Here is a 25005-nt window from a genome sequence, read left to right as displayed (position 1 = left end):
AAGCAAGTTGTATACTGCTCTAATTACCCAGAGCTTGAAATCCTAATCCTTCACACCTTGGTCATTAGCCAGGCTAAGAGTAATGTGAAGACTCCACCAGGGGAGGACAATTGTCACCCTGCCAAGCAGCTGTACTGTTTGTCCTCTGACCACCTGGAATACTCAGAGTCTTCTTTCTTCCTATTTATTTAGTTTCACTTACTTGCTTTTGTTTATTGCCATGCTCAATTTCTGCAGCCTTCTCTAACTTGACCATACTTTCCAAGATGAAGACACGAAGGAATCAGAAAGGAACCTACCAAATGTATTAAATGGTTTGTGAACACAAACTTGTGCATAGATATCTGAAGATGAGTTAAGGTTCTGATTCATTTCCCAGAGCAGGAAAACTTGGTGACTACTTTTGAGTCAACTCAACTACTGCATGTTATTTTCTAGGTCCTTGGACTCCCCTCATCACAAGGGTCAGGTTCACATTCTAGTTATTCCCAGTCTGTATCATCTCAGAAACTGTGTGCTGGACAGAGCATGCAAATTCTTATGATGTTTGGTGCACACAGTGAGAAATTAATTCATTGTTCATTGATAAATATCTGGACAATGCCACACACCACATAAAATGAACTTGCTGATTTTGAACAAGAAACAAATCACAGAAAACTCAAGTGTTGTGTTCTTTTAAAAAAAAGAAAAAATAATATTTTGAAACAAAACAAAATAAAAACTGCTTTATCTTCCAAAGCCAGAAGTGTTAGAGTTAGCAGCATAGTGACTGACCCCAGTTTTCAGTATATTCTCCGTTCTAAGGACATTGACAGGAAATGGTCAGCCTGGAGACACAATGACAGGAAACCCAGCAGTGAAGGTTTCACTGATAACATGTGATTTGAAGTCCATGAGCAGACCTAATGGTCATTCAGTCACTTACGCCCAAGTGTATAATAATCCCAAGTCTCCTTTAAGATCTTGTCACAAAATCATAGGGATGGCAGCATTTGGGATGGGGCCTTTGAGATGGGGTGGCGATTACCATTAAGGTATCATTTCATATCACTATTCATTTAAATGAAGTTTGCCCCAAAGTCCACGCTTTCTCCAGTAAGCTCCTGTAATAGGAATGCATTGGGATAATGGGCCCAGCTCAATAGCAGGGCCCTGGCACATGACTACTGCTAATACTGGTAATTAAACAATAAAAATCATTGTACAAATGCAAACAATTCTATCATGTCTAAGTTCTGTTAATATCCCCTCAACAATGATTGTTTTTCCAGTTATCTTGGTAGAATAAGCTACTCTTAATAGGAAAAAATTATCAAAAATAAACAATGTATTTTAGCAACCATCTCTAAATGATGATAGAGAGCAGTATCATCCATTTTCCCCCTTAGTCAACAGAGTCCAATTGCCTATATACAGATGGCTGTGAGCCATCTACAACAGTCAACCAACAAGGGATCCCATCTCTAAAGAAAACTCACCCCTTCCCGAGAAGCTATCAGCTCTTATAAGTTCTCATCTGAGGATGAGAGTTTATGTGCTCCCTCTCTGTTTGTTGTTGTTTTCTTAAATGGAGTGCATCCTATGATGGATCAATTAACTTTCATAACATCACAGAGTAGACTGAACTGTCTAAAAGTCCTCAGAACCTGAGGTGCACACTGCACCTTTGGCACTATGCTGCACTCCATGTGCTTCCCAGCAGCTTGTATCTGATGCCCAAGCTTCTTTTTATAGTATATATTAAGATGATCATTGGTGGCACATGCCTTTAATCCCAGCAGTGAGGAGAGAGGCAGAGGCAGGTGGAGCTCTGTGAGTTTGAGGCCAACCTGGTCTGCAGAGTGAATTCTAGTCCCAGAAAAGCCAAACCAGGACTACATGGAGAAACACTGTCTTGAAAAAAAAAAATCATAGTGTATATTACCTTCCTGTGTCAAGTTGCCAACCTATGTGATGCAGAAGAAAAAAATGCAGGTAACCCTTCTCAATTTTTATAATTTATTTCTTTGACCTGAGAAAGTAAATCAATGTGCTCACCTTTTAAAATGAAGATGTTAAACTTCAGACAAAAAGAGAGGAAATTAATGCTGTAAAGCCTTGAAAAGTTTTACTGGGTACAATTAAATTAGACTTCTGCATCAGATGTGTATCTACCACGTGCATCATTCTAAGCCTTCCTAGACAGCTCTCTCTACTTTGAATCTTTTAAACAGTTAGGTGTGGCATAGAGATGATTTTTAGTTAGGTAAAGATTTTGTATTATAAGTGATTCTAGAGAGTGTCAAAATTCCATGGAAAAAAGACACATATATCAAAGCAAAAACATTATTTAATAGACAAAATATTCATTTGCTTGTTTCATAGTCTTTGAAATGTGGTGTGTATAATACATACAGTGCGTGTGTGTATTTAAGGTAGTTGACATTTAACTACTCAGTTGTCACCTATGACTTACATTATCACAATAGACTACACAGGGAAAGAGGACTTCTTATTTTTATCTTTAATAGATCTCTGTGGATATAATTAAAAACCATCTTAGAAACTTATAAAGGAATTACTGGAAAGTGAACTGATTGAAACAGGCCCCATGAGCCAATGTTCTGCCTGCTTGGAGTTGTCAGAGTTCACCTCACTAGCAAATTATAATCTCCAAAGGTTGGATCTTTTTCTATACAGTAAAAATATCAAGTGGTTCTTCAGATCAGTTTTCCACAAGAAAGTCAAAGGTATTAATGCACAATGACCAAACTCACTCTCTGTGAATGGCCAATATAATCCACAATGTATATTTACATGTGATGTTTCTCTAACAAATTTTTGTTATTTATATCCCTTGCAACAGGCTAAGTCAAGTAGAGAAAGATGCAGAGGTGCAATATTTCTGCCCTAGAGGAAAGCGTATTTCAGTGAGCATAAGAGACTGGATCAAACAAACAGGTAAACATACACAAAACTGCACAAGCAGAAGTGTTATCTAAAACATAAAATAAGGAGATCTGACCTGGAGAACAAGGTCATAAAAAGCTTCCTGGAGGAAGTGGTGCTGGGACTGAGATCTAAGCAATGAATATGCCTGGCCAGACAGAGAGGAACTGGCACAGGGACTCAGAGGAGTTGGATACTGACCTTTAGCTTTGTCCTACAAAGGAATCTTAGTGAGTAGTGGGGGATAACACAGTGGTAAGGGTGAGTTGAGTAATTAGAATGCACAAAAAGCTGAGCTTGATTCCCAGCAGCAAAACTGAATAAAATAAATAGTGCTTATGAAAACTTCCTCACAATAAACCCATACTGCATTCATGGTGCTCATTTCTACTTAGTCATGTAGCATACTCCGGGTTGCCTTTGGGTTCGCAACTTATATTGGTATTAAAAATGCTATTGAAGAAACAGGCATCTACCGAATTAGCCCACCACTGGATAACCAAGCTTCTGCAACATACTAAAAGTGATTTTAAGATAAGTAACGCTACTAGATAAACAAGAAGGCAACTTATTAAACAAAATCGACAAAGGGCAGAACAGACATTTCATAAAAGAAAAAATACCCAAGTTGAAAAAGCACAAAGTCAAACATTGCTGAAGAAAGAGAAAGCCTAGACTTGCTCAGCTTATCGTATTGATAAGCGATGATAAAGAACATGTGGATCTCTGCCTCAGCTTGATATGCCAGACTTTGTTGACTCCCCATGGGAGGTCTTACCCTTTCTGAGGAGTGGATGCGGGCTGGTTGGGGGAAAGGCTGGTTTAACTGTCGTTGGTATGTAAAATGAAAAAAAAATTAAATAAAATTTAAAAAAAAATAGCATATGGATCCCTGAGGAAACAGGCATTCTAAGATAACACTGCTGAAAAAGTAACCTGGAAAATAGTAATACATTCCAAAGGGCTGAAGACCATGCATCATGAGGCCCACAATGTTCTTCTTTGTTTGTTCTGAGAAAGTGACCAAACCCATGATTCAACAGATGTTTGGATCTGAAGCTGGGACAGTTATAATATAGAATGTCCAATTACCAGGAAGTTTAGCATGTCCATACAGGTATCACAAGGCAGGATAGACACGTGCTTTTAGTCCTGGAGAAGGATTTTCCTTAGTATTCTAGTAAATGAAAGGTGAAATAGTAGGGGAAAATGTACAAACTGAATGCGTGTTTTGTACGTACACTTTATCATTATATTGCACTTTTAGAAACTACAGCAAGAATTTTAAACCATCAGTGGAACAATTGTGTAAGATTTTGGTTTTAGCTTTATAAAGTCTCCTTTTATAGAAATTTCTTCTTATATCAATGTTTTATTCCAGCACCGAGTTTTGAAGCCAGGGTCTCTTTGATGACATGCTAGCTCTCTCCTTATACTTAGCTGTTAAGACATAACCAGCTCAAGGAACAAATGTTATTTTTACAGTAATACCTTCACATTAAGAAAAACCAAAGGAACAGAATTTTTAAAGACAGATAAAGTCACTCTGTTCTATCGCTACCCAGAAATAACTGCCTTCATGCTACACAGCATTCTTTTCCCTCTTCTTTCTGCATATAACTGCTTTTTTAGAGCATAGTTTTGATTTTATTTAATTGAGCTGAGACCAGTATTAAACCCTGCCTGAGGGAGAAGCTTTTATGAAAGATTTTTTTGTATCCAATTACAGTATTTCCATAATACACGAATAATAGTTTATAATTAGATTGACTGAATTGAAGCTTCATCCATATCCTTGTGAGAGGGGTCAACTCCTCTTCGTTCTTGGAGTGTTCAACTTACTTACATGTGGTTTTTCTAAGTCAATGATTCTCTCTTGGAATTTTGTTTGAACTGGGTGGGACACCCAATAGTAATCACAGGAGACAATACCACAAATCCTCAGGACACTTATGGAACAGTTGTTATAAAAAATAAGTTATTAGTAGTCTTAGTAGATAATCACAGCAACAGTGTCTAGTACAGTCTCTGTAGCCAGACTGCCTGGGTTCAACTTTTACCTACATAAATTAAAGCTGACTGCTTAGCTTCCCGAATCTTCAGTAAAACTAGAAAAATGAAAGCATCTCCCTACCTCATAAATCATTGTATGCATTAAGTGTGTTAATTCACATACAATTTATGGTGGCGCTTGGCACAAAACAAAAATACCCAATAAATGTTAGTGATGACACATGGAACTTGGGAATTAAGCTGGGTGCAATGACAGTTGAAGAATCTGGGTACTCACAGTTTCGCAATCCACTGTGAACCAATGGATGTCCATGCGGCGTGGGCTGCTCTGCCCCTGCCGGCTTGCTAATCTTCACAGTAATGCTGTAAAGTAGGTGTTGCTTTCATTGCTGAGAAAATGCCACCGGATTCTTCAACATTAACTGACTTTCCAAAGTCATGTATATGTAAAAGCACACAGAACAAAAGTGACCAAGGACGGGGAGGATTCTTCCTTGGTTTGCTCTTTTCTCCTTATTTTCTGGAAAGTTGTGAAGGGCAGAAAACAAATGCCATTTTCCCACACTTCCCCACCTTAGATTGCAGTTGTTGCTCTTCATTTCTTCAACAACATTTACACAGCTGAGATAACCATTACATGAGCAGGCATCCCGAACTGTATGTTCTAGATATGGAGAGAAGCAATAATCCTGATGCGGTAACTAGAAAGCTACTTACTGTTTCTTGTCTCCAAACTATGCCAGGAGACAATGACATGCATAGGTAAAGCTTCATTGACCCCATGAGATGAGTAATCTCTCCTCAGCATGCCCTGGGTATCATCCAAGGTACAGCTTGCTCACCTCAGACTCCTCCCCTGCCTTTGCCCCATTCTGACCTCCTGCATATTTTGGGGAAGACATAGGAGCAGATGAGTTAGAAATTAAGTGCATCCTGACCCTATCTAGGGTAGGTAGGATTACAGGTGGGGATTGGAGAGTTCTCAGCCAGATCACTGCCCTGCCCGTGAAGTGCCAGAAGGAGGCAGTACAAGGAGAATGTAAGAGCAAGGGGAGGGGACAAGAGGTGCCTCCTGAGGTTGGACTTTGTGTAGGTTTCTGTGTCTTGAATTTCACTCTAGCGTCGCTTTCTCACTGGGCAGGTAGCAATGCCCTCCCATAGCAACAACAGCAACAGTTGGATCCAGTTGACCACTGTTGGAGCAGCTACAGCACCAGCTTCCAGACCCCACCGCGGAAGCCTCAGTCTTGCCGGCAGCTAGCCTTTCAGGGATCTCAGTTTCAAGTCATCTCACAAGGCTCCACCACTGAGGGGAAAAGGGTGGAGTCCAGCCTTTCCCCCTTTGTTTGTGAGAGCTGCTTCCTACAGTTGGAACCTCTTTGGTCTCCGAGGGTTCTTTTCTTGCCTACTCGTTAGCCCAGTTACTAATGCCGCATTTCAGTAACTGTACATGTAGGTACCGAGTTGGTAACCGGTGTTGAATGGCAAGCTGTGAATATGTTTTTACACTGCTTCCATAAAAATCCACACATAAGCTTTGCGACTTTATAGTATTTAGGTTAGTTTTTAAGGTAGATTTCCACATGTGGAATAATCAGATTATGAAGTAGTACTGGGTGGCCATAATTCTGGCTGTCAGTAGTCTAGTGCATTTGGTATTTTAAATCCTGCATACAGTAGGAATAAGATTCTGGGAGATCTTATTTTTACCTTGTGGCTCTTGGAACTCCAGTTCAGACACTATTCCCAATATACTTTCAGAAAATGAGCCTTATAAGTTAGCAGTATAGATTTTTAATAAGTAGTCATTAAGAGATATGGACTGGCAATTACTACATTTTTTCCTACAACTAATTAATGTAAGATTTCGATTGGATAACAAATACAGTAGAAAACTCTTTACTGCAGAAAATGGAATCTATCCAAACTCCCAGTATCATTGGATTTCTTGATAAATCACCATGCTTATATGACTACTAAAACCTTCTCAGTTTCTAACTTTAGTTCATATTTACTGCTTTTATATTTTCTCTCAGAGTAATTTTTATCTTCAGTTGTCACCGCCATTATTGTTATCTCAATTCATCTTCCCTGATTCTTTATCCAAATAAAAAATCACTTCAAGCAGGAGACTGAACAGTTTTTGCATGTGGAGTCAAAGTCAGGGGGATTGTCTCTTTAGAGGAAAGAAAATTCACATTCCTTTAAGGATGAGTCAGTATCAGCAAGACACGTGACACCATCTATCCTCCTGTTCTCCCTTAGAAGCGAAGGGCCCTTCCTTGTGAAGATGAACATTCAAGAGCATACTTTTGCTTTGTGCTCTGGCAACAAGGATGCCAGGGAGATAGAAGGGGAAGCTATTAGGTCGAACTTCCTTTCTCATTCTCCTCTCTTCTAGAAGGAACAATGACAGGGAGCTCCAGAAATCTCCACTGTGTGTCCTCAGCAAACAGAAGCCATATGCTGAGAACTGTAGAACAAAGGAAGGGTAAAATGCCCTGACATCACATACTCATGATGCTTATAGCGTAGTTCCCCTGACCATCTGCTTACCTTTGGATTCTTCTGACATGAGATAAAGCTGCATGCTTTGTATATAGATTCTTATTATTTACAGCCGAACGTACCTCAGTATCTCTCATGTAAGAAAATAGCGATGCCACGTGCTATGATCAAATTTCTCCTGCTGCTGTGACTGGTCCCAATTATTGTGAAGAAAATTGCTATAAGTAAGTACCTGATGGTTTGTTTTTAGAAGAATAGTGAGATATTCTAAGTTTGGTTTTTTTTTTTTTTTTTTTCTCTAGAATTTACCTTAATGTCTTTTGATGGTAGTTTCAAAAGTAATTATTAAACCTTCATGAGATGGGGAAGAGAGAAATTACATTCTTGGCCCGGCAGTGTACATGTACGTAGTCAATAAAACCTTAAAGGAACACATAGGAACTGGATGCTGTCCAATCAGGAGGATCACGTGAAGCCAAAGTTAAATCATGATAGCTAAAAATAGTTGCATTAAAAATAAGGCAGTGAAAGGAGCTCTGAGATAAAGGGTGTAACCTCATGTTTGAACAGTTATTATCATAGTACATTATGATGAATTGGTTTACACATTTACTATTAAATGTGTAGAATTTGTTTCCATCTAAGCTGCAACTGTTTTATAAATATTAGGCACTCAATGCTGGTCCAGCTGAAGAAAAGTCTGACTATAACATATTTTTTCTCATTGAGCTTCATGCTGTGTTGTGAGAGCAGCGGGGAAGTTTTGTAAAAAAAAGGAGCCTGACTCACACTTTAATCTATATCAGTATGATTTTAAAGGGTTTGGTTTCCTTGGCATCAACGTGTGCTCCAGCTGTTCGCGCATATTTTTGTGTGACTTCGCATCTTTCTTGGAGATTAAGATGACCTCAGCAACAAATCTCCCTTTCCAAAAGATGCAGCTCACTTTTCAGTATGTTGCATAAAGGATGCTCCAAAGAAAGTGTGAGCGAGTGAGAGAAGCATGAGCCAGAGGGAAAGCTGACCCTGCAAAGCCTGTGACCCCAGATCTGCTGGGCAGAAGCTGCAGGTAGGAAATGAATATGCATGCATTTACATTCAGACATATAAATGAAGCAGGACAGAAATTTAGATGATGCAAAAAAGTCAGAATTACTTTAAAACTTAGCAAAAACCTTTTCAAATTGCCTTGAGCTATTACAAATACCCATAGACACACACTCACACACACATGCACACATACATGCATGTTCATAGTGCATGCAAACATACACACACATGCACACATGGAAACACTATACCAGTATGGGCCCAATTCAATATACAGAACACCATATTTTTGATAGTTGATAGATCTTGGAGCTCATTCTTTGCACTGGTTCTAAAGATGTACTTTCTAGCTTTTGTTTTTCTGATACACTTCTACAGTTAGTACATATACTCCCTTGTCCAACATCTCACTGAACTATATCAACCAACTTCAGCGACTAGTCTGTAACAGTCTTCTGTGGGATATAGTATGAAAAAGAATCTGACCTCCGGGACATGGCAGCTCATTGAGAGAAGGCAAGCTTATCCAGCCACTAGCTGGGTACGAGCAAAACACAAAGGATAAACTCGCCATAAACACTGAGGAACAGACAGGTGGCCATGCTGAATTGCTGCCTAGATTCCGGTTGCCCCTCCTATTCTCCCATCACACCAGATCAACCTGATCCTTTCTGAAGGTATGCAGCTTTACTGAACACAGAAACAGCGTGTGGACAAACAAAATAATGGCCACGATTGTCTATTTTAGAAGGAAGACAATAATAGTTGAAAGAAATTGTGTTAAGAACTGTCTTCATTATATCTTTAAATAACTGTGCTAACTGTACACATTCACGTTTTGCAACCCACATGAGTACTTACATGAGAATTTATTATGGCTCATCTCCAGAGAATTCCATAACGGAATGCATATTAAATTTATTGTGACCGTCTCTGAAATGGATTCCTAAAATTTAACATATGTGTTAGTTCACAACTATGCACCAAGTAGAAAAGTATCGATGAAGTCATTGTGTGTCAAAATTTTCAGCATTAAATCACTACAGGAACTTTGAATACACAAAATTTACTTAAAGAAGTCAATTTTAGAGACAGAATCCTGGGTGGAATGGAAAATAACAGCAATCTACAGCTGTATGGTTAATTATAATTCTAAATACGAGTGAGCTCATCTTCCAGCCAATTGAAATATAGTTTAAAATGTGAGGGATGAGGACTAAGAGTGAGCATGAGTAACCCCTAGGTGTTTTCAGGTGAGAACTGACCAGGACCAGAGTTGTAAAAGTGTATTTACATGAACAAAAAATATTTCGACAGCACCTATGTAACAGGAATTATTTTTTGAAAGGGGGATTTCAGATGGGTGGGGGATCTTTACTTCATGAAATTTATGAAATTCACTGTATTGGAAGGGACATATAAGACACATACGTAAGATATATAGTATTCTGGGGCTCGAGAGATGGCCCGCACTTAAGAGCACTGACTGCTCTTCCCGAGGTGTGAGCTCAATTCCCAGCAACCACATAGTGATTCACAACCATCTATAATGAGATTTGGTGCCCACTTCTGGCCTTCAGGTGTACATGCAGGCAGAATGCTATAGCTGTATATATAATAAACAAATAAGTCTTTTTTAAAAAGATTTTTCAAAAAAATATATACTATTCTACCAATTGGAAAGTACATTTAGAGAGAAAGTCTAAAAAGAATATACAATATTACTGAGGTGAAATATTGAGTGGGAGTATGAGAAAGACCTTCCTGAGAGTTGAAGGAATGGGGATATTGGTTGTGAAGACTTGGGGAAACGTGTTTCACATGGAGTGAGCAGTATATGCAAAGACTTTGAAATGAGAACATGACAGTGTGTTTAGGAGGCAGCAAAGAGGCTATCTGCCTCTTCCTAAATGGAAGGAGAGCTAATTGTTCACCTACAGTTGGTCTCTTGGGTCTCTGGAAACTGAGACTCTGCAAACTCAGTGAAGTGGCTCCTTTTTATGTTTTACCAATAGAGGGGAAATATAGGAAGTTAGAAGGCAAAAAGAAAGATGAGAATATAGACACACACTTGCATGCTTTCTCCTGTTCTTCTTGGTCAGTAGCATCTGACACCTTCGACTGCTACCTGATCTGAGCACTTGCAGGACCAGACTCTTACATGTCCTTATAGGAGCAGCAACAGTTGTCATTCTCCAGGGATGGAGGGAATGGTTCTGCACGACTGTTATGTATCTGTTTCCATCTATGCCCTAATAATCCATATCACCCATCTCTATTCTCTACAGCCTAAACACTGAAGATTCTTCCTGGGATTTTAGTCTGAGTGTTACCAAATTTCTTTTGAGTTCTTGAGCCTCAAAACACTCATTTTTTTCTAATTGTCTGCTTAACTACCATTCTTTCAAAATGCTTAGTGTGCTTTCTGTTCTCTGTGTGGTGTCAAGTACTCGGAGTGTCGCCAGGAACCCCTTAAAGATGGGATTATGGAATTATTTCAGATGCAACCTTGACCTTGAACTCACTGCTAAATTCCTTTTCAATGGATAATGAGATCATGACAGTGGCATAGCAGGCACCACAGTAAATCACCCATCAGTATCTGTGGGAGATTGGGTCCAAGGTCCCCATGGATACCCACGTCTGAGGATGCTCCGTTCCCTTTCCAGAAAAGGCAAAGAATTTGCATCTATCTTCCCATAACCATTAAATCATTTCTAAACTACTTATAATGGCCAATATAATGTAAGTGACACATGAATTATAGCGGTGCTTTTTGTTTGGGGAATGATGACAAGAAACACATCTTTTTGTGATCAATCCAGATTCCAATATTCTCTGTATTTAAAATACATAGCCTGTGAAGATGGAGTATTTAGTTAAATTTTGCTCTGTTTTCATTTACATAGTCTCTTGTGATTACTAAGGATAAAGTGCTTTTTAAAGTCAGTGTCTTAGAGGGACAAATACAGATGCAGTTGACACAGTAGCAGAAAAGAAGGCAAAGGCTGTGAGACGGAATGGTTTCTTCCAGCTGAAATGGAGACTACACAGGAAAATGATGAGAGTTCAGCAGGAAGTGTATTCAAGGATAAGGGTTTAAGGCAGGTTGTGGTGCACACCCACAGTCCCAGCCCTTGGGAGCAGAGGTAGAGGGTCAGGATCTTAATCTCAGTCTAGGCTACATAGTAAGACTATGTCTCAAAAACTTCTGTTGTTGTTGTCATTTTACCAAGGTAACAGAGAAAGGAGAGCAAGGCAAACGGACTCAGAGCAAATGGCAGAAATTATAATGACCATAAATCTAAACTGTGTATGGGAAAAGAGAGGACATGAGGAAAAAGTAAGGATGGACTGACACACGAAAGAGATAGAGCTATCAGTCCAGGCACAGCAGCCCCAGGACAGGAGGTGATGGGTGAGGAATGAACTCTTCCAAACTGAAAACTTGCAGGAACTGCAGTCAGTGCTGGCATTGCTGATAAAAATGCAACCAACCCTGAAAGTCAGTCTCCGAGATGAGGCACAAACGACCACTGGGAGGGAGGCAGTGAAGAGACATAGTGATCAGATATACTGACAGATGACCTCCGCAGATATATGAAGGCTGAAGACAATCAAATGCTTAAAACATAAGAAATGCAAAAAATAAAAACAGAGTATGGTGTCAGATAAAAAGACTTGGTGGAAGGCTACTATCAGTGAGGATGAAGGGTGTGTCAGGAAAAGCTTCTCATTTACACGTATAGGAGAGCATCTGACACTAATAGAGGAGACACACTCTGAAGAAGTCACCATAGCTTTTTTTTAAAATCATGAATGTAAAATTATTTTAATCAACATTCCTTAAATTCTTTTATGTTAGAATACAAAATAATAAGCTTCATTGTGGCTCTCTCTCTCTCTCTCTCTCTCTCTCTCTCTCTCTCTCTCTGACACACACACACACACACACACACACACATCCCAGATCATTATTCTTTGTCTTCATTCCACTCATGCCTCCAGCTGATTTTCTTTCTTATTCTTCCCCTAAGATTTCATCTCCTTTCAAGAACGAATTCCTAGCTTTGTGATCTATGAGCCCACACACACCACACACACACACATAAATTTGTAGTTTTATATATTTAGAGTCTACATATGAGCAAAAACATGGACTATTTGCCTAAATACAACTAATTTGACCTACTATAATGATTTCCAGTTCCATCCATTTTCCTCCAATATCATTTCATTTGTTCTTTGTGACTGGAAAAAAAAATTCATTGTGTCTATTAACATATTTTCTTTATTCAGTAGTATATTGATGGATAAGTAGGCTGGGTATTGAAATAGTGCATCAAAAAGTAGAAATAAACTAGTATCTCTATGATGTGTTGACTTGGAAGTCTTTTGCATGAATACCCAGAAGTCATCTACCTGGGTCATAATGCAACTTTTATCATTTCAAGAACAATAATGACCATCTTTGGGAGAAAAATGATGTCTATTTTTAGAAATAAATATAGCTAAAATTTCTTTCTCTCGTATTCAAAAGAAGATTCTGAAAATTATGCCTGTACTCTATAAGTTTACAACTAGGAGAAAAGAATTCAAGTTATTCATTTTTATTCGTGTACACCCAGGGGTTCCTACCCCTTTCTATTAGTGTCCAGAACATCCTTAGGCCTTTTTGAGAATCTGTGAATACACTATAGAATAATTCTGCAGCAATTACAGATATGTACTTAAATGTTTAGTTTAATTTTGAGCTGTATCTGCCCTGCTACATACAACAAGAATACATACAAAAGCAAAAAAGCTTTTCAGGATCACTACAGAGCTTGTCACATTGAACTGACATTATTAAACCTTTGAGCATGTTATTTTCCTTTGTGTGGTCTCCACTGCACTAATAAACAGTCATTCCCTCAAAACTTAGAGACCATAAAGTTTCAGAATCAAAAGAGCAGAGCACTGTAAGAAAGGTGTTATTCAATAAAATTTAACGTAACATTTATTAAAAACTTTGTACATATCAAGCTGTGCTCAAAGAATTTTACAAGAACTCATTTATTTTATTCTTGCCACATCTCCTGTTCACATAGAATAAAACCAAGTCAGAAATAGATTATAATTAATATTTCTAAATCCCATCTATGGAATACACAATTCATTCCTGCCTATTCAGAGTCTGTAGTTTAACAAGTCCCTTCATACTAATTTCTAAACTAGAATAGTGCTACTCAGAGCAAAAATAATCAAGGAATTAGAAATTTGTCTTTGGAATCAGTAGCATAGAGATCGTTGTTGATGGTAATAAAAGTGATTTCAGTGAAACTCATGGGAGCATGCTCTGTGATCAGTGTAGCTCACACACATTATCTGAAAAGTTTCTTTGTGAAGTGGGTGGTAGTTAACACAGAAACTCACATCTGGTCAAAGTGCAGAGAGTCCATGTCAGTGAAGTGCTCAGCCACCAATGGGATGCCTACATCACTCACCACATTCCAAGACTCAGGGATCATGGAAGAGGGGATGGATATCTTTGGAGTGCTCAACCACCAAAGGGACATCTACATCACTCACTGCATCCAAAGATTCAGAGGCCATGGATGAGGGATACCAGTGGAGTGCTCAGCCACCAATGGGACATCTAAATCACTCACCGCATCCCAAGGCGCAGGGATTACAGAAGAGAGGATAGAAGCCAGTGGAGTGCTCAGCCACCATCACTCACCACATCTCAAGACTCAAGGATCCTGGAAGAAAGGTGGAAAACCTTAAGAGCCAGAGGTAGGGAGGACCAAAGCAAAACAATGACTTCTGTACTTGACAGAACTGTTATACTCACAAATTCACCACAGCTACAGTGGCCTTCACAAGACCAGCACAAGATCAAGCCAACTAGTATTCAAGCGTGGAAAGAGAAGCAGTTCCTAAGCTTCCACACCTAACTGAGGAAGGGTCATCAATAAGGATGTTGGTGGGTGGTAGGTCACCATACTCCACTAAACGGCTTCATACCTGGGAGTGATATGGGCAGTATAAATTGAACTCGATGGGTTATTTTTAAAACGAAACAACAATAACACAACAAATACCCAAAGCTGGAGGTAGAGAGGTAGGGGTAGATGTGGCAGGAATTATGGAGATGGAGGGTGACTATGATCAAAATACATGATGCATATATGAGATTCTCAAATAATAAAATATTATATTAAAAATAACATACTATGCAATGCAGGTACTACTGAAGAACTCTATCAAAGTCATGGGAAGAAGAGAAAGGAGGTACAGGTGAAATTGGGGTCACTCAAAGCTTGAGTTTTGTTTATATGTTTTGGTTTTTAAGGTTAAAAGAATTCATGGCTGATAAGATAGCTCAACAGTTAAGGCACTTGCTACTCTTCCAGAGGTCCTGTGTTCAATTCCCAGTATCCACATGGCTCACAACCATCTATAATGGGATATGATGCTCTCTTCTGGCTTGCAGCTGTACATGAAGACAGAACACTCATGTAAAAAATAAATAAAAAAAATTCTCAATGTTTCTAGAAACATTTGAAATGGAATTACTTATATGCATGCATGGAAAGTAAGAGATGATTGAAATGATAAGCTTTCTCAACACATGGAAGTGACTGAATTTAGGGCATTGGTGGAAGAGCAGACCTTAAATGGAATAAGGGACAATGTCCCTTCTCTTTATACAGGAAACAATGAGATTGTGGCAGGTGCTAATCCCTTTCTCTTATGGAACAGCATAGACATGTATCTATCTAATGACTTCTGCTTCCTTCTTGAAGGAAGTAAATTGACCTGGGTTTGAAAAATGATGAGCCTCTCTTACATGGAGAGAATTGAGACTGTGATGATCTGAGAAGTAAAGCTGAATTTGCAGACACTGTTAATTACCTAGATGACAATGGAGAATTTTAGTATTATATTGTTCACTTGCCAAAGACACAGAAAATGGATTTCAGTAAAACTTAGCTGTGCTGAGTGAACATACCGAAAAGACACAAGGAATTCAGAGTTCACAGGAGAAAAGCAAACAACTGAAATAATGAACCCTGGAATCCAAGCTGAATGGGAGAGCAGTGAAAAGAAGTGTTCCATTGTATTTACAGTTATGGTTCAAGTTAAGGTTAGAGTAAAGGCAGGGCAGACTGTAAAGGCCAGATGACGATGGTTCTCTGTGATAGAAGAATGGCTGGCATAGAGGTGGCTGAAAAACTTTAATTTACTATGGCCACAGAACTTCTAATTTGATTAAGTTAAAGTGACAGAATAGTAGAGGGGCTTAAGAATGGACAGAAGGGTATTGCAAACAAATGTCTTAGAGTTCTGAATGGGTTTTCTATAAGCCTAGAAATGTACTGAATAATAGAAAAAGCCTAGGAAGACAATGAAGCCTATCCATGACTTAGGAGATACTCACTGAGAGTATTGGATGGGAGGCTGGTTGGTACCCTGCAAGGATAAGGGACAATGGGAGGCTTAAGATGGGGAACCTCAGAGCAGAAGGAGTACTTTTCTGAAAAATCAGAAAGCAGTTTTCTGAGAGTTGCCATGGGAACGAAGAATGGCATTCACCTTACTTGTTGATACTTAGTGGATGAAGAAAAGAGAAGAAATGCAACCATTTCCTAAGGCTGACAGGGAAATGGAGTCCAGTCTAAGCATGGGCTTACAACTGTTTCAAGTAGAAATAGTAGCGTGGCGTTTTTTACCTGATGAAACAAGTCTTCCAACTGTCTAAGAGCAGAGAAAGGAGGAAGGTAATTGGGAGTTGTGTCTGAGTGGTGAATACCACAATGTAGTGCAAAGCAAAGTTTGTGTTTTATTCCCATAAGTTATGCTACATTTAAAGGGATCTCTGGGATTTGGGAAACTGGATGAATAAAATCAGATTTAAAGACTCGTGAATTCCTGAGTAGAACCCTGAGAGCCTCTGAAGGATGTGGCACAGGAGGACCGAAATGAGCTGGCTCTTGGATTACCCAGCTTGAGGGAATGTTGGCTTGGACACAGAGTACAGGGGTCTAAGGAGTGAAACAGCCTTGTCCCTGCAGATACAGTCAGGTTATTATTTGTCTAAATGTTTATTGCTTTGGCCACAATCTATTATTACAAGTATTGCCCTACACTGTATTTGTTTATATACATATCTGTCTTTATGAGACTCTGGTTTCCCAAAAGGCAAGAACTGAATCTTATCTTTTCATACTTAGCACTTGGCTTGGCGCTTACTCTATAAATCTTTAATCCAGTGACTTTAAACACTCTGTTTCCACTTCTAATTCATTGCACTGTTCAATATGGCTTATCAATACTGTACACAGCTCTGTTAACTCGTGAATGTTTCAAAAACAATTTCAATGCCTAGCTATAGAGAGAGGCTGTCTATAAACAAGAGGAAGAATTGGAAGCATGACTTACTGTGTACGGATCAGTGATAAGAGGGAGAGGAAACCAATTAGCATTCCTTGCACTATCAGTTGTTTTCAATTGTGTTTTGATGACCTGGATAGAATTTCCCATAAGAACTAAGCAGTGAAAAAAAAAAAAAAAAACAAATAAAAGAGGAATAACTGGATTGCTCAACTGCATTCAATACTCAAGTATTCAGTCTGAAAGAAGGATTTCCAGAGCGCACAACTTAATGGACTCTGACTGTTTGCAGTTTGCAATAAAACACACACTCTCTTTCATGCCTCATCAGCTAATGTTACCAAACTTTTATAAAATGAATCCAGTTTCTCTCAGATCACGAAAACACTATCACAGAATCGAGCTTTAAATGGTCCCTGACTACATTTTATATATTTAAATAAGAAAAAAACTGTATTCATTGAGTAACCTCAATTCCAAAAGTCTTTCAAAAATCCAAAACCTCTAAAATCTGAACTTTGCTAACACTATAATACCAGAAGTTATTCAATTGAAGATTCTCAAACTCACATGTGTCTGTCTGTGGTCTTTCTGTTTTTCTTTGTGTGATTGCTCAGATGTTCTGAACAGAAATATTAAGACTGTAATTAAGAAAAATATTGCCTACGGTACCTAGCATATGCTATACACACCACAGTATTACATCCTAATGTTATTATTATTTTAAAATCCAAAAGTCATAAATACTAAGACACATCTGGCCCCAAGAGTATTTTTAAAAATTGGTTCTGAAATGGTTCTTTCTCACATTTAGGTCCATGGTAATTAAGCACTATGATTAGGTTACATGGTGAAGTTTCACTAAGTCAATAACTTTACAATTAATCTGAATTAATGAGGTATATTTTATGGTTATAAAAGTAAAGAGAGCTCCAGGATGGAGAAAGAAATGCAGTCTTTGTAAAGGCTTTCATGAAGTACATCCTCTCAAGCAGTACAGCCTGCAGATTTCCCAGTTCTCTACTCCCGGATGGAGCAGAGAACATTTGCACACACCAGGAGTCTTTTCCAGTCTTCCACAGATAATTCTGCTCCTACCCTCAACGTAGGAACTGTCTTAGTCATAGCAGAATGGAACCATACAATATGACTTTCACTTTTCTGTTTCTACCCTCAACACAGGAACTGTCTTAGTCATAGCAGAATGGAACCATACAATATGAATTTCACTTAGTCTGTCTTCTTTTTTCTCAGCATGATCTGAATAGTCATAGTTTTTCAGTAGTTTGTATCTTTTTATTGTTGACTCTTTCATCATTCAACTATTTGCCTGACTGTGGGCATTTTCTTTGTTCCCAGATTGCTCTGAGTGTTCACATATGTCTTTCTTGAGTATGGTTTTCATTTTTTTTTCTTGTATAGATACCTAGAAGAGACTTGTTAGACCCACCCATCCATTTTAAAGGAGCTAGGAGATTATTTAGCTACAAGAAATTGTTAGTCTGTTTTTCAAAATGATTTGCTGTTTTCTACCCCCACTAATAGTGTCAGTGTGTCCCAATTGCCGCACATCTATGGTGTTGTCATATTTTTACTGTTATACTTTTAATGAATCTAAGAAGTTGAAGTACTATCCTGTGGCATTTTTAATTTGTATATCCCCAGTGACTAATGAATTTCAACATCTGTTTCTTAGCTTATTAGCTTTTTGTGAGGTGTTTGTTCAAATCTTTTTCCCACATTTTTTGGCCTTATTGTTGATCTGGGATTTCTTTCTATATTCTGGTTTCAAGCCCTTTATCAGATACATGTGTTATGAACATGGTCTTCGATCTGTGATGTGGCTTTCCAGTTTTCTTTTACAGGTGGTTTTACAGGAATTTTTTTTTAACTTCTAACTAACTAACAACTCCAAGTTATAAATTTTGCATGGCTGAAGCTTTTCCTAATGGCTCAAAGATTTCCTCCAGTTATAACTATTCAAAATGAAATCTACCTTCCTTTGAAACATTGAGGTTCTTTTGTTTTCTTTTATTTATTGGTAATCAGACCAAATATCTACTAAATATTTCTATGCTAGTATTGTTTTAAAATTACTTTCTGATGTGCATTTGTGTTTTATGCCTATCTATAATTACTTTGAAATTACACTTCTTATCATATACAAACTGTTAAGAGAAGTATCAAGGAAAGTCAAGTATTACGGCTCAAGAAGAGTAGTCTGTGAATGGTTGTGATGGTGCATGCTGTCTTCCCAGCTCATGGGAAGTGGAGGCAGGAGGATCAACAGTTCAAAGTCATCCTCAGTTTATGGACAATTGAAGCCAATCTAAGGTATGTGTGAGCTGTCTTCAAAAATAATATTAGGAAGATGACTCTAAGGAAGTACATGTCTAAAGAGTTGTAAACACTAGAAGATCACTGCTGAGTGGAATAAAGAAGACTTTATGAAATAAAAACAGTACTCCATGTAGGCAGAAACAGATGATAAATGAAGTTTGATGATAAATTTAAGAAATAGGAAACATCATAATATACAAAAGGGTGTGCTTTTCTTAAATGTGTCAGGAAATAGTGCTCCATGCAACTTGATGAGAAAGTAGCTCGGTTCTAGAAAAATAGCAATAAGACTTAAGACTAGAAAAGGAAATTTGGGAAGCCTATTAGTCTGTATATGAAGAGCCTGATAGACATTCACAGGAAGGACACTCACTGACTGACGATTTGAAGTATAGAAAGAATATAGTCAAAACACTGCCTTGGAAAGATTACTCAAGAAGGCTTAATGGGGATGGTTCCTGGAGTACATTTTGAAGGAACACATCAATTGGGATTCAGTGGGAAGAATTAGCATCACTACCTCCTCTTATGCATGCTTGCCAGTCTCTGTGTTATAACTGCATCTTTTATAGACTAGAAAATTATGATTAATGCCTCTTTTAATATTCTTCATACTCTAGCATAAACCACACAGCAATCCTGATCAATATACATACCATGCAAAGAAGTATACAATGATGACAGAAAGAAATTAGAAATTGCCAGGACCAGTGAAACATGAGTATTAGTTTTGTTAGAATTAGCTTTTAAAAACCAGCTTAATTCTTTCATTCTGACCACTGTGTACTTTTGTTCCTCCCAAGTTCACTCAGCCTATCAGATGCAAACTTTAAATGAAATGATACTAAAGTTTCTATTACCACTGAATCTCTGTATCTATGTCTATCTCCCTTCCTCCCTCCCTCCCTCCCTCCCTCCCTCCCTCCCTCCCTCCCTCCCTCCTTCTCTCTCTCTCTCTCTCTCTCTCTCTCTCTCTCTCTCTCTCTCTGTATGTGTGTGTGTGTTGGACAAAGGGTTAGCTTTAAATATCTTCATAAACCACTCTCCATTTCAGTATTTTAGAAAAGATTTTTCAATGAACCTGTAACTCATGATTCAGCTTGGTTTTCTGGTCAATATGCTTCTGGGACCCACCAAAAGCTATAACCCAGTTACATAGTTATAGTTCTATAGTTATATATGTGTAGCACCTTGCCTGGATTTTACATCAAAATTGAGAGTCTGGATTCAGGTCATTTAATGATTCTGCAAGCAGCATTTTTACTGACTGAGCCAGTCCAGTAACTTTAAATTTCTAAACATTGTTTAAGAATAATACATTATTTCTTTGATGGATATTCTTTAATCAGAAATTGTTATGTAGGAGCGCCAAGTTTAACCATTTATAAAAGTAGTTCTAAAAACTAAGTTCTCCTAATATGATCATTCAGACTGAGCACCTTAGGAAATCATTAATGTAGAATTTTCAGGGTGCTGACTCCATTGGGTGGTAGAATCCTTATCTGATTTCTTCTTAGCCTTAAAGACATGTCAGTTATTGTCACATTATCTATTGAGCTAAGATATAATAATACTGTGACATGATTTGAAATTATTCTTTTTTCTTAAATCCCTGTGCCTTGTTTGTGAGTTCGGAAGACAGTACATAGAACACACTGCTTTCCCAGTGTGATCTCCTACCTGCCAATATGAAGGAATGGAGAAGGAAAGAAAATAATGAAAAAAAAAATACAGATCTCAGTCTATCAGTTGTTTGGGGTTGAAAAGAAAGTATCTTGAAGAAGAAAACCATTTTGCTAGAGCCCCAAAACTTGAACAGTAATCACAATTTCATTTACTATCCACAAATTACTTTTCCACAGCCTTTAGGAGCAGATCTTTGTGTGGTGAATAGAATACATTTTCTAAAACTTTATATTGAATTTATAATACAACAAGATATTATTTAACTCAGCCACCTTCATGAATTCCATTCCCCAAAGTACTGCATTCAGCTTTATTAAGAGAGCGGAATAGGAATAAACTGACTACTTAACAGGAAAAAAAAACACTTGCTTTTTAACTTTAGAGTTCTAAGCATTCAATACGCTGTGTACTTTATTGTGCGTTTTATAAAGAAATGGAAATAAAAGGCTTTCCGGAGAAAATTTCTGTACAAGCAAATGTGTTCTGAAGAGGCATGTGAAAGAAAAACCTAGTATTATCTGCTGAGACCAACAGTGAAATTATCATTTGATAAAACCCAAAGAAAACTTGATGGTCTCAGATAAAACGAGTGGTCTTCTCAAAGGAAAAGTACTTCACAGAAGCCGGAAACAGGGACACCAGAGGGAGGAAGCTGCTACTAGGCTATTTCACTTAATGACTGTATGTCAAGTCCATCACGGGTCATTATTTATAGGTCATTTTCCTGTCAATTGTAGGAATCCTGGCCTTAATCATTTGTGTCAACACACACTTCCGTATAAAAACTTCCAACATGATACAGATAATTCTGAGAAACACGATATGTGGTCTGACAATTTTGTGCTTTCCTTTTGACTCTGAATTCACCAAGATATTTCCTGTTAACTCCTTGGCATGAGTGTTTTAAGTGTCTGTTACTGATGCCAGCACTGGGTGTCATGCTGGGAAAATCTGGTTTTTGTAAGGAAAATTACAAACCATTGTGGTCAGCATTAAATTTAAAGGAGTGTTGCTACTACTATGCCCAGTAACATTCCCACAGATAGGTACCTCATTATTTTAGAAAGATTTTATTTTTCCTTTGTTTTTTCCTTTGGTAGGATTGTCATTCCCCATTCAGCCATTATTTAATGAGTAAAAGAGACCAAAATTATTGTACAACTATATTCTACAAACTCTCCTTATGAGAAGAAGAATAATTTGTTAAAGATAAAATACTAAGTAAAAAAGAAAAAAATCTGTGTGTTCAAGGTAGTCAGAACTCTAAGAAGTGAGTGTATTCTCAGGGATTAACAGAGATTTTAGCTCAGAAATATTTCCTTGCCTGCTATCAAGACACCAACTTTCTAGACCTTATTTTGCTCCATCTTGACACCACAGAACTTACTCTATGAAAAATTTACATTATTCATTTTTCTCATGTATACCTATTTGAGTTAAAGATCCAATACAGCTTTTGCTTTCTACAAACACATGTAAGGTGTGTATATGCACCTATGTATATATGAAGGAGCTATTTCCTATATCTAGATTTAAGGACAAGGAGGTGTAGAAGAAAGTAACCTCACAATTTGCAATTCAGAGAAAATCTTTACCTCAGAAAAAAACAGGTTGAAACTTCCTGAAAAAAATTATATTTTCCAATAGATGCATTACTGTGACTGAAAGTGGCTATGTCACTTAGCAAGATCTAGAGTTGAAGTAAATTTAAATAGTTTACAAATAAAATAAATGTAACAGTTTACAAATAAAAAGAGTACATTATGGAAATGAGATAATTATAAATTGGCATTTTTTTTTTTTTGAGGCAGGGTTTCTCTGTGGCTTTGGAGTCCTGGAACTAGCTCTATGTAAACTAGGCTGGCCTCGAACTCATAGAGATCTGCCTGCCTCTGCCTCCCAAGTGCTGGGAATAAAGGCATGCACCACCACTGCCCGGCTATAAATTGACATTTTTAAGAGGTGAGATCTTCTTCAATCCTCACTTGGGTGAAGGGATAAAATAGAAAGAAAAGACATAAACAATATTTCTACGATTTAATTCAGTGATTTACTAAGCACAAAATAGAAATCAGCACAATCAGTCAATCAATAAGAAAATAAATTTATAAAAATATAAGTTAACCATTTCTAAAGACTTTCCCCATTAGCATGCCAGAAAAAAAATAATAACAGTACTCATCAAATGATAAGAAGATAAAAATGTAACACAAGGGCATACAAGTATGTAGCTGCTAACTTAGCCAGATAACGAATAAATTAATTGATAAGAAATATTGATTATTTTCACTAGTATCAGCAGTATAAAGGCTTCTCTGACAATTATTACAAAACAAAGGATCTTAAACTCCCAGAATAAGAATTCAAATTGTTGTAAATACCCTGAGCACATGCTGAGCAGTAAGCATTGTACCGTGTGGAGCCTGGATGACTAAGGTACCGTCTTCATCTCAGATTAACCAGAGATGTCCTGAGCACATGCTGAAGAGTAAGCATCACACCGTGTGAAGTGCCTGGATGACTAAGGTACCATCTTCATCCCAGATTAACCAGAGATGTCCTGAGCACATGCTGAAGAGTAAGCATCGTACGTGTGGAGTGCCTGGATGACTAAGGTACTGTCTTCATCCCAGACAAACCGGTGATGTCTGAGGACCTAAGCCTAGCAATGTAGGAAGCTGTCACTGTGGCAGTGGAAAGAAACATTCGACATGAAGGAATTTCCCAGGAAAGACATATGCTCGCAGTAACTATCAATCAGTCACCTTAAATGAGTAGTACAAGACCCATATTGCTCTGGCAGAGGCCCTGCATTGGATTCCCAGCACCCACACTAGGCAGCTCACAACCACCCGCAACTCCATCTCCAAGGAAATCAGGCACCCCTGGTCTCTGCAGACACTTGCCCTCACATGCTCATACACACGGACATGGACGCAAACACACAACTAAAACCAAAGTAAAATCTTTTTTAAAACTAAAACTAACAATAATAGTGGGCAATAAATCCAAATTTTCATTCCCCACAAGAAGATACGTAAATATCCCACAGTTATGTGTCAAAAATGCTCAAAATCAATAGTCATAGATGTGCAAATCAAACCCAAGATGAGCTGTCATCCTAAGTAATAATAGCTGTCGTTAAAGGGCAGAATTGGGTGGCTGGAGAAGTGGCTGAGCAGCTAATAGCACTAGCGGCTTTCCCGGAGGACATGCACTCAATTCCTAACACGAATCGCAGCTCACAACCCTCTGTAACTCCAGTTCCAGAAGATCAAACACTCTCTTAGCCATACGCAGACCAAACACCCTGACACGTTAAACAATAGAAGAAAAGCCCTCATGCGATTGAGAAGGAAACTGAACCATTGCCCAATGCTGGTGGGGATGTAAATGAGTATACTGATTGTGGACTAAAGTATGGAGTTGCCCTTAAAACTAGAATCCTGATGTGAACCAACAATCCCACTACTAAATACATCTCCAAAGGAGATGAACGCAGCACGCCAAATGCCAGCTTCACATCGAGCTAAAGGGCAGCCTTACCCACATCAGCTTTCCTCTGCCTGGACCACTTTACTGAAAAGCAGGATTTCAGTTTAACAAATTTTCCAGAAAATGTCATACTTTCATTTTTCTTCACAGCTAAACAAAGATCCATTCTGTGTATTAGTACAGTCTCTTTAACTATTCAGCTGTTGAAACGCTTTTTCTCATGCCAAACCTAGCTGCGATTGTCCCCTTGATGTAGGATGTTTTCTTGCCGCCATCACCCCAGTGCCTAGAATTGTTTCTGCAGCATGCAAAACACCCAGTGATTCCTGGCATTTTAACCATAACTTGGGGGCTCCTTCTGATAAGTCACACAGACAAAAGAGTTTTGAAGGGGAATATTAAGTATACAATCTACCCTGACTTGTCCTGGTAATGTTTTCATTTCCTAATTTTCTTTTAAATTGCTACAAACATAGTAGATTTACAAAACACTCATGTATGTACTTATATCCAGAGAGTAAGAAGGTCAAAGTGAACTTCTGAGACTAAAATGAAGACAACAGCATAGCCAGCCCCATCTGCATGTTCTGGGGAGAAGCTGTT

The sequence above is a fragment of the Chionomys nivalis genome, chromosome 20 (assembly GCF_950005125.1).
Source record: "Chionomys nivalis chromosome 20, mChiNiv1.1, whole genome shotgun sequence".
Taxonomy (NCBI): domain Eukaryota; kingdom Metazoa; phylum Chordata; class Mammalia; order Rodentia; family Cricetidae; genus Chionomys; species Chionomys nivalis.
This window is presented reverse-complemented; position numbering follows the sequence as displayed.